The 9,739-nt window shown below is 33.6% G+C and overlaps 1 protein-coding gene across 1 annotated transcript in view; it reads right to left on the bottom strand.

The window, feature by feature from the left end:
• The window catches only part of LOC108971853 (myeloid differentiation primary response protein MyD88), a 45,731-nt gene that overhangs the window by 34,712 nt on the left and 1,280 nt on the right, over positions 1–9,739 (bottom strand). The gene's annotated exons all lie outside the window — the stretch shown is intronic.

Here is a 9,739-nt window from a genome sequence, read left to right on the forward strand (position 1 = left end):
TATATGGTCTAATGGGAGCGCCGGAAAGGGCTGTAAGCATATTTACGGCTTTAAAGATGTGTGTATGTGTGTTCGTATTGGAAACATTTTAATTGACTGCCACATTAATAATAATCTTGAAATGTTTTTTGTTCACAATTACGGTAATTAAAAAGGGACCCCGACTTGACTGTCGAACTAGAAAAAGCCCGTGAAGCCCACAGAATAGACAAGGAAGCTTCACTTTATATAATTATTTTCCATTTTTGTTCTAATTTTCTACTTAGTAAAAAATAATATATTCGCTCATCGGGTTTAAGTGTTCGCGGAAAAACATTTTCTATCTTCATCAGACATAAGTGAGTACAGAGTATAGCAGGCGAGAAAATTAGCTGCAAAATATAATTCTTTACAATTAAGAAAACATGGACATTAAACTGACGCTGATAATAGTTTAAAAAATTTGTATGACTAACATTTCTTAATAGGAAGCTCTCTGAAATGAAATGTTGTGCTATTACAAAACGTTTTTGGTTAAATGAATCAGACTAACTTCAGAGCAGAAAATTAAGAGCTCAGCTGAATTCATGTACTTATTTAGAGGCCTAACTACAATACAATCACTCTTAGTTTGGAACATTGTAGAAAATATATCGCCTCAATCGGTTTAAATATTCGCAGATTTAATGTTTTAACATTTGTTGCTTTTGTAATGTAGAAAACATTTCTGAAATAGTGTTGGGAGCCGCTTTCGAGATGACAGACCTTTTACCTTTAAAATTTGGGTTCGTTCCACTTATGTAGACCCAACTGTCATAGAAGTTGAATCTAATTAATTCCATTATTGATGTATGCTTTATATTTCGCTGCTTCTACTTTTTCTACTAGCTTTTGAAAGTAAAGGTGAGGTTCTGGATGTGACCCAAAATTACTAGTTTTTGATCGATCCACCATTAACACAGCCATAAAGATAGTTTTGTAATGAGACCTGTTGTCTTGTTGGTGTTCCAATAATTTAAGTGTCTTCAAGCATTATTAATTTAAGGAGCTGACCACTTCACGAGCACCGAAAACGAGTGTCGGAGAAAGCCTGAGGAAGTCATATTTAAATGCAGTGCTGTCGTTGTGTTAAACAGAGGTTCTTATTGTTAAACGATTGGATTTCGGTCAGATAGACCGAATTTATGTCACTGACATTCTTCGTTTTGAATTGGAATTGTTGCAGAGGAATATTCTCCTATAATTGATTCAGGTGCGGATCAATCATTGGATATGTTGACAGCACATTCATACTAGACTATCATACATTCGGTCTATTTAATGATACTGTGAGAAAACTATCTTCATTCTTGATCCGGACTTGTGACCGGAGTAGTGCTGAAATTGATCTGTGCTCTGATCAAATACGTAAAGCTTTGGGGGCCCTATACTAATGTCAAAATTATTCTTATTACTGTTAATTTTGCAGTTTTTGTTCTTTTTAATTGTGTTTATATCATAATTTCCAAAAAAAAAAAAAAAAAAACAGTAAGCAAATAACGTGACATATGATATTTGTAAAACACAATAAAAATGGGTTAAGTCGAAATTTGTGGTTTGAGTCTGTTAGTGTTTAATAATCAGCTTTGCTGTTTCGTGCCCGATTGTAATTAATTTCCAAGTGATAGAATTAGTTTGAAACAATTTAGTTCTYGTAAATCAATGGAAACTAAGTAATAAATATACTACTGTGTATATGTCTATGTGTAGATAATCAAATCTATAAACATAAGTATACGTATATACTCCCTGTACATATACAGGGGTTTCCAATAAAAGTTATATGAATTCTTTTCAAAGTAGAACACTAATTAACTTAAGGAAATTTAAATGTTTTTATTTAATGTAAAGTAAAATCGATAGATATCGATCCTTCAAATGGCCTCCACGACTTCTATTGCAAAAACGAATACGATGAACTTAATTTTCGAGTACTTTTCGTATCGTATACCGTGAATAGCAAGTTTAGTTTTGACTTCTAAAACTTGGAGATAGTTTGATATATTAATAAGGACCATTGATTTCAAATAATCCCACAAACTCCTTGAAGGCCTTTCAATGTCACAATTTCTTTGAAATAATCGAATTTGTAAACTTTTCTCGCAATAATTCGGTTGTGTACCACGTAGATTGGTTTTGTTGGAACCAAATATTGTCAAGATTAACCTCTTCTAATTGCGACCATAAAAGTTGGTTSGACATTAACGGTGTCACCAGCTAAATTTCGAAAGACGTGCGAACCGATGGTTCCCCCAGAAAAAAAAAAACAACACCAAACTGTCAATTTAGGCGAATGTAATGCGTGTTCATGAATAAATTATGGATGTAACTTGTGGATCTTCGCTTTGCCCAACATGAAATAAATCTAATTATTTGATTTTGTTTTTTCTAGCATTGGAACAAGTTTAGTGGTTTTATATTTTACATTTTTGTAGCCTGGCGCTTATAATTAGTCGTTTAGTGGCCGTGTACAAACATACTCCGCATTTTTTTCCTATAATTTTAATTGTAAAAAGCGAGACATTTTTGTACTTTAATGAGCTAATGAATATGTTTGATTGGATCCTAAGATTTTATTCATTTCTTTCTATCTTTAACGAGAGAGTAGCTTTCCACCAATAATATAGGTGATTGTTTAATGCCTATAAAACAACAATAAATTAATATTATCATAAACACGAATTCCAACCGTTCAATCACCCCTTCTAAAGCACCAGTATCAAATAACAAATTTTACGATTTCAAAGGAAATCGTTTGAATATAATTGACCTTTTTTAATTCGAAACTTTCTTTTTACTATATACACCATACTGTTTGATGTCGGGTAATATGAAATGAAATACATAAACTAAGAGAACATATGTACATTGGTTTACGAATCGTATGATATGCTTCTTAGACTAGGATTAGGTCGAAAAAGTTAGTTGTTTATCGATAACCGGTTCAAGGTTTTATTCTCAGTTTCTAGAGAACGAAACTATAATTATTTAAGGCAATTATTCGTAAACAGCGTAGTTAGCAGGTCAATTAGCTGAGACAATTAAACTACCTCATCGCTTTTCAAATGTACTCAAGTAGATTAACCACTTAGGGCAAAGATCCGTAACTCTGTGGCACAATTAGGGTCAAATTGAGAACAATAATTTCTGCGATTTTCCAAAACCTTCAATTAGAAGCCTATGCGAACAGCAAATTATTATAAAATGTACTTCACTAATTCGACAGAATATWTTTCCAGCGTTCTATCACAAACATCAGAACTCACCACGGCAATGCTATTGAAAGAACACCAAGGTTCTTTGGCTAAMAACCTTCTTTACAATCAAGCAGTTGCAGGTGTATTATACGAGTAATGTTCCAAGTGCGAAATCATTAGCTCTGTTCTCAATGATTATGTAAACAAATTACAAAATAAATGTGAGATTCTTTAACTTCCGGTATCGCAGGTGTAAGGAAGCCAATCTAATAAAATGCATTAATTATGCGAGTTTAACTTCAAGGTTTTCATGCTATTYACTGTAAGAGGTTCAAGTGCTTGATAGCAGGCTAAATTAATCTATTAAATGCTTTTAAATATTAATTAATAAAAAAAGAAAGAACTCTCCGCTCCTTTCACTTATTGTGCGASCTGGAAAGCTACGCTAATCAGTAAGGCTTTTTTTTACTTTATTTTTTTTTAAATTCATTTGTTCATTTGCTGGCTTGGCTATAATTAGAAAGGACTGATAGCTCTTTTTAGCATTAAACATTTATATTTAGCACAAATCGGAGCGAACAAAAAAGATATAGCGAACACTACACTTTATTTTATTGCTAATTTTTAGAAACTCGATAGATTTATAAATAAATATTTCGGCAAACAAACGTGCGCCAATATGCTAAATATATGTATAATGGGTAAATAAATTTCGGTGTGCAAATGTTTGGTTATATAGTATGGAGATCTACTAATCAGCCACTTTTATCAGTCTGCGTGTTCACACACATATCATTTTATATTTATAACTTTATAATGTTCGCAGAGTGTATTTGAAGATCTGAAACGCACTTGTTTTGAAGTTATCTTTCTTTATTGTGATTACTAATGTATATTCATTTGCTTTCCAAGTGTTTTTATACCCTCAACATTTTATGTTAAGTTTGATATAGTTTGTAACATCCAAAAATAAATGTTGAAGACCCTTAGACGTGTATATAAAGCACTAGCGTGACAAGCTCAGACCATTTAGACATAGCGTGCGTCTTTCCGTCTGTATATATGCGAACTAATCCCCTAGATTTTGAGATATCGATCTGAAAWTTAGCAAACGTTATTTTCCCCTCAAGAAGCTGCTGATTTGTCGAAACTGCCTATATCAACCCAAAATAGAGTACAACTGTCATAGTAACTAGTCGAACCAACTCAAGTCATTGTATTGAAAACTTTCTTAATTGTTACAGTATCCTCACGAAATTTGGACCAGATTACTATCCAATGCTACGTATTAATCTCCGAATAAATTGTTCAGATCGGACGACTACAACTTATAGCTGTCATACAAACTGATCGATCGAAATGAAGTCATTGTATGGACAGCTTTTTTATTTTATCTTCACGAGATTTGGTCTAGTTTATTACTTAAGGCAACACCACTATCTTCCAAGAAATTGTTCAGATCGGACGACTACAACATATATGTAGCTGCCATTCAAACTGTTCGATAAAACTGAAGAAATATATTTTCAAACTTTTATGCAATAAAAAATACACCTATGTGGGGTATTATAGTTTCGGTGGAGCCGAACTTAACATTTTTTCTTGTCCTCAACAAGAACATCAAATAAAAACCCGCTTAAAAGCGAGACCGAACTCACTCGCGGCACCTGTGGAAACTGAAGGCTTTTAACAAATTTTTATACGCATTAATTCATTAATTGTTTTTGTGCATAACTTTTTTCAGTTTTAATTATTACATTTTTTCAATTTTTTTGCTTCCCATCATCGATAGGTTAATGCCAGAAACGTGTATGTTGAATTCCAAACAGCAATAAATCTCTTGCCAGACACTACTTGCACACACAGGTTCAATAAAAAAAGTAATGAATAAAAAAGCGCGAGAGGAAAACTCGATAAAATTCGTAATATAGAGCTGTATGTATATATTTACCTGCCCACAAATTTACACAGCAGCGCTAATAAAAGCAATACAAATTAAAAATGCTAATTTACTAAACTACAAACTATAAAATTTTGTCTAGAAAATAAACCGTAACTTGCACGAAAGACCAGTTAAAGCAAATCTCAAAAAAAAAAAAAAAGAGTTACTCGCTGTTTTCAAGCTTCAGTAGGTTCGGAGTTAGAAATACATGCTCGAATATATAATAGAGTACATATGTATGTGCTTGTGTTTGTACATGAGTGTGTTTACGTGCGTGTATGTTTGAGCTTTAAGATCTAAACAAGATAAGCAGTCATAAATAAGAGACAAATTCGCTAAAAGATATCACGGCTTTTGRGTAATTCTTCTGTGTAGAATATATGCGCGTATGACTGATGGATTAGCAGAGTAACAAGGTCGGTCAAACTCTTAGGTCCGGCGTTTAGAATAAARTTAAAATGCTATTTTAAAGATTTATTATACAATTTAAAACTTTTACTTTTTATATCGAATTTTTGATGACACTTTTGGATAGAAAACTAACCAAAACGTCGGGTACATTTATAACAGATAATTTTTATGTCCTGAAGAGTGTATATGAAGCTTGCCATGACTTTTGTAACGACTAAAATAAAACTTCGGAGACCTTATACAATATATGGTATACGGATTCTCTATGCAGCCAAGGACTGTGAACTCGACATTCTGRAGCTACAACAGCAAAAATAGCTGTATTTGTCTATCGGCAGCTGCATATTTGTCGGAACCGGCGTTATCGGCATTATTATGATATTTTGGAAAGATGATTATCCAAGGCAAAAATCTCGAACAAATTGTTCAGATTGGACTACCACACCACAAAGCTGCCTTACAAACTGACCAATCAAAATCAAGATAAAGATCGGTATTAGACCCTCAGTCAGTTGAATTAACGAGTTTTCTGGTTTCATAATCATTTTGTTTTGGAACACCCGGACTCCCTTTGGAATGTTTTGAAATAAAAGTTCTTCGAGTAAGAATTGATATAGGTGAAACCAGGGTTAATCTACAAAATGGTTTTGTAAAATTTTTCAGTGACATCCTATCATATAGGTAGCCGGCAATGAGCTGGCCGACCAACTAGCTCACTCTATGCGGCTTGCAGAAATATAGGGCCAACATCATGCATTGCGTTTGGTCCCGACACCATAAAGGAACTACTCCGAACTGAGGAGAGAGTAGGGAGAGAATGGCACTGACAGYAGGCTAAAGGAATGCGCCAGGACGTGTTACTACTCCGAAGTTACAAACAAGCAAGGTTTAGATACATGATAAACCTCCTCCGAGACGAATTCCGCTTCCCAGTCGCACTCTTTATAGGGTATTGCAAGTTCAAGAAACACTGGACATATTTTCTTTTACGACATGGCCACCCAGAACATCTGATTCTAGATTGCCCAGCAATTTATAGAAGCAGGCTCAAGGCCCTATGAACCATCTACGTGGACAGGGATCACCTCAATTGCTCCTGAAATTATTCAGGGTACTGGATCTTTGTAACCATATGTGATAAAAGAGAGAGCACAATAGGTCGGATCATAGACCAATGAATATAGATCAATGGAGAATTCAAGACAATTTTACAGAAATTAACAACAAAAAATTTTGAGACACTGACATTTCGTTTTTTTTTTAATATTTAGAAAAGAAATTATCAAAAAACTTAGTACTGGGAATTTAGCGTCAATGAGTAATGCTTGTGAGACATTCTATTCTTTGTAATGRACAAATCTTGACAAGTCAACAAACAACAAAACGCACGATAAATCTAAATTTTTTTTATTATCTTAATTTACTTAACTTGTTTACACTCTTACCAAAAGAAATTTGATTTAAGTATTTCARCCAAATATAATCATCTCTAAAAAAAGTGTTTATTTCACGAACACAGAATGGAAAAAAAAAAATCGCTTGATAAGCTGAGCTGACTATCTGTATACGCATTTTATAATATCACAGCTAACAATGGGCAAACTGGAGACAAATAGGTGTTCCTATCGCTAAAAACGTCTATCAAAGTGAATGGCATAGCATGTCGTGTCGTGCCACTTGTGCGCTAATTGGTAAATATATACAGACATACATATAAACAATAAAAACAAAACTAATAATAAATGAACAAAAACAATTCACACATGCCGTGAATAAGCACTTATCGACAGGCAGCCTGTCGTTTGGTTGGTCCGTCGAAATGGCCGAAGGTATATACATGCGACCTTGTGCCGACAAATGTTTCCAATGGGAAAGCGCCTGAACTCGTACTAATTTTTTTAAATTAATTTATGGGTTTATGAGAGTCACATGGTCGCCTCTCCCAATTGGCGTATGGCCAAAGAATGCAGACGTGCAGAAAGTGGAAAGTAGCAATTGTGTTTCAGCAAAAGTGGAGTGTTTGCACGATCTGATTAGGCTTTGTTGGTGCTGTAAGTGGATAGAGTGATTTTTTTAAACTTTGTTAACTGCAATCACTTACTTTGTAGAGATATGAGATTTTTTAAGTTTCCGGAATAAACTCGATGTTCTAAAGTGTTCTGGAGAGCGAAAAATATCAAGACCCACCTGTTTTTTGGTTAAATACCTAATGGTAATTAATGGGACTTGAAGTGTTTTGAAGCAATTAAGCAGCTTTGGATAACTTTCGTAAAAGTGAAAATTGTTAGGTTAGGTTTTGTGTCCATTTCCGAGTTCTGTGTGACGAAATACGATGCCATGTATTCGTATGTTATGTATGTATGTAAGTCCCTAAACTAACTTTTGAGGAGTTCTTGAAATATGATTTCTAACACGCCGTGGGGAAATTATTGGGAAATAACAGCCGTTTCTATGTTACCGTATTGCTGTAATTTCGTCGATTAAACCCTGTTTGGATCGTACCGTTACAACAGCAAAGCTTCGACCACGAAACCAAGTTTTAYCTCTATGAAAATATATTCGATCTAAGCTTTTGGAGCCGTATACATACATGACAAATATTTTATAAATATTCACATCTCTCCCAAACCCAAAATAGTGATATTTACTCTTTTACAGTCACTATTTTAGCAAATAGTTTCAGCATTGTTTTTGATGTAAATAACAATATTTTTCGAATTTCTTTCGTTGCACAAACATACATACACACAATTATATATTTGTAAAAATTTAAATATTTTGCTTTCAGTTGGGTGTAAATTTAATTGCTTTAGGCTGACAAGTTTACACTTTTGTGTTTATATGTGTCTGCGGCTATGTTTATCAGTTGTCGCTTTTATATTACATTTATTACGTTTTTAATTGTGCTCACGCTACATATTATATGTATATATAATATTTTTCTGCTATATAATATGTATAACAAATATTTATATATACACATGTATGTATAAGCGTTATATCTACATACTTATGGCAGGCTTTTGCGGTTTTACTGAATAATTGAAATAATTTTTGCCACAAGCGATACGTAATTGTCAATCCAGGTGCTAAGGGGTTGGAAAACTGTAAGTYTAAGTACTTAGGCGACAAGCGCGATAATTTCAAATCATTAGGGTAGAGTGGGAATTTATNAAATGTAGGAGCTGCATAGCTAATAGACTTACTAAGGAAGGAATACTTATCCCAATTTTATTAGTTTTAGTCGGTACTCCGTCATTCTCTCGCCCAAACGCGTTGGTTCTATGAACGCAAGAGAACATGCTATTTGCTATTTGCTCTTAGCAAAATTAGTACAGAAGAACTATAGAAGAAAGATACACATCTAGATGTGTATAAGAGACAGAACACACACATACATATATAAAATGGGGGAGCACAATATACGGTAAACCGTGTGGGGAACTATAGGTATACATATGTAGCATTGCTTGTCAAATGCCGTAATACATAAAAGGAAATTGCTGGCGTTCCAGTCATCAAACGCTGCTGTTGCTATTATGATAACTCGCATATTAATTTATCGCATTTACTCCAAAAAGTAGATATATACAGTTTTTATAAACTGATCAGGATATATTATATTTGTATTACAGGGTATTACAGTTTTGGTGCAACCGAAGTTAATGTTTTTATTGTTTTTTTGAAATGTACGAAAATCTATGCATTTACGTATGTACATATGTATGTATGTATGTATATATGTATGTATGCCAGCAGCAATAACCGCAATAATAGAAACTACATCAAATAATTACATACCTATGTAGTTGTGTAAATTATTTTCAATTAACAAAATATTTAGGTAACAATATAGAATATATATCAATACACTAAATATGCATGCCTATGTATGTATATATGTATATAGAACGATGCGGAGTARGCACAACATAACAGCAAAATATATACAATAAACGGCGACTGTTATTGCTGTTGTTGCGATTGTTATTGTCGCTTGGTGAAAGAATGAATGTTGTTAAATGAAAATATAAAAATACAAAAACAATGCAACAAACATCATAAACGCCAACAACGCTAACCACGCCTACTCATATGCCTGTCTCTTATACACATCTAGATGTGTATAAGAGACAGGGCCGACCAACTAGCTCACTCTATGCGGCTTGCA

The sequence above is a fragment of the Bactrocera latifrons genome, unplaced genomic scaffold (genome assembly GCF_001853355.1).
Source record: "Bactrocera latifrons isolate USDA-ARS-PBARC rearing strain unplaced genomic scaffold, ASM185335v1 scaffold_36, whole genome shotgun sequence".
Lineage (NCBI taxonomy): Eukaryota > Metazoa > Arthropoda > Insecta > Diptera > Tephritidae > Bactrocera > Bactrocera latifrons.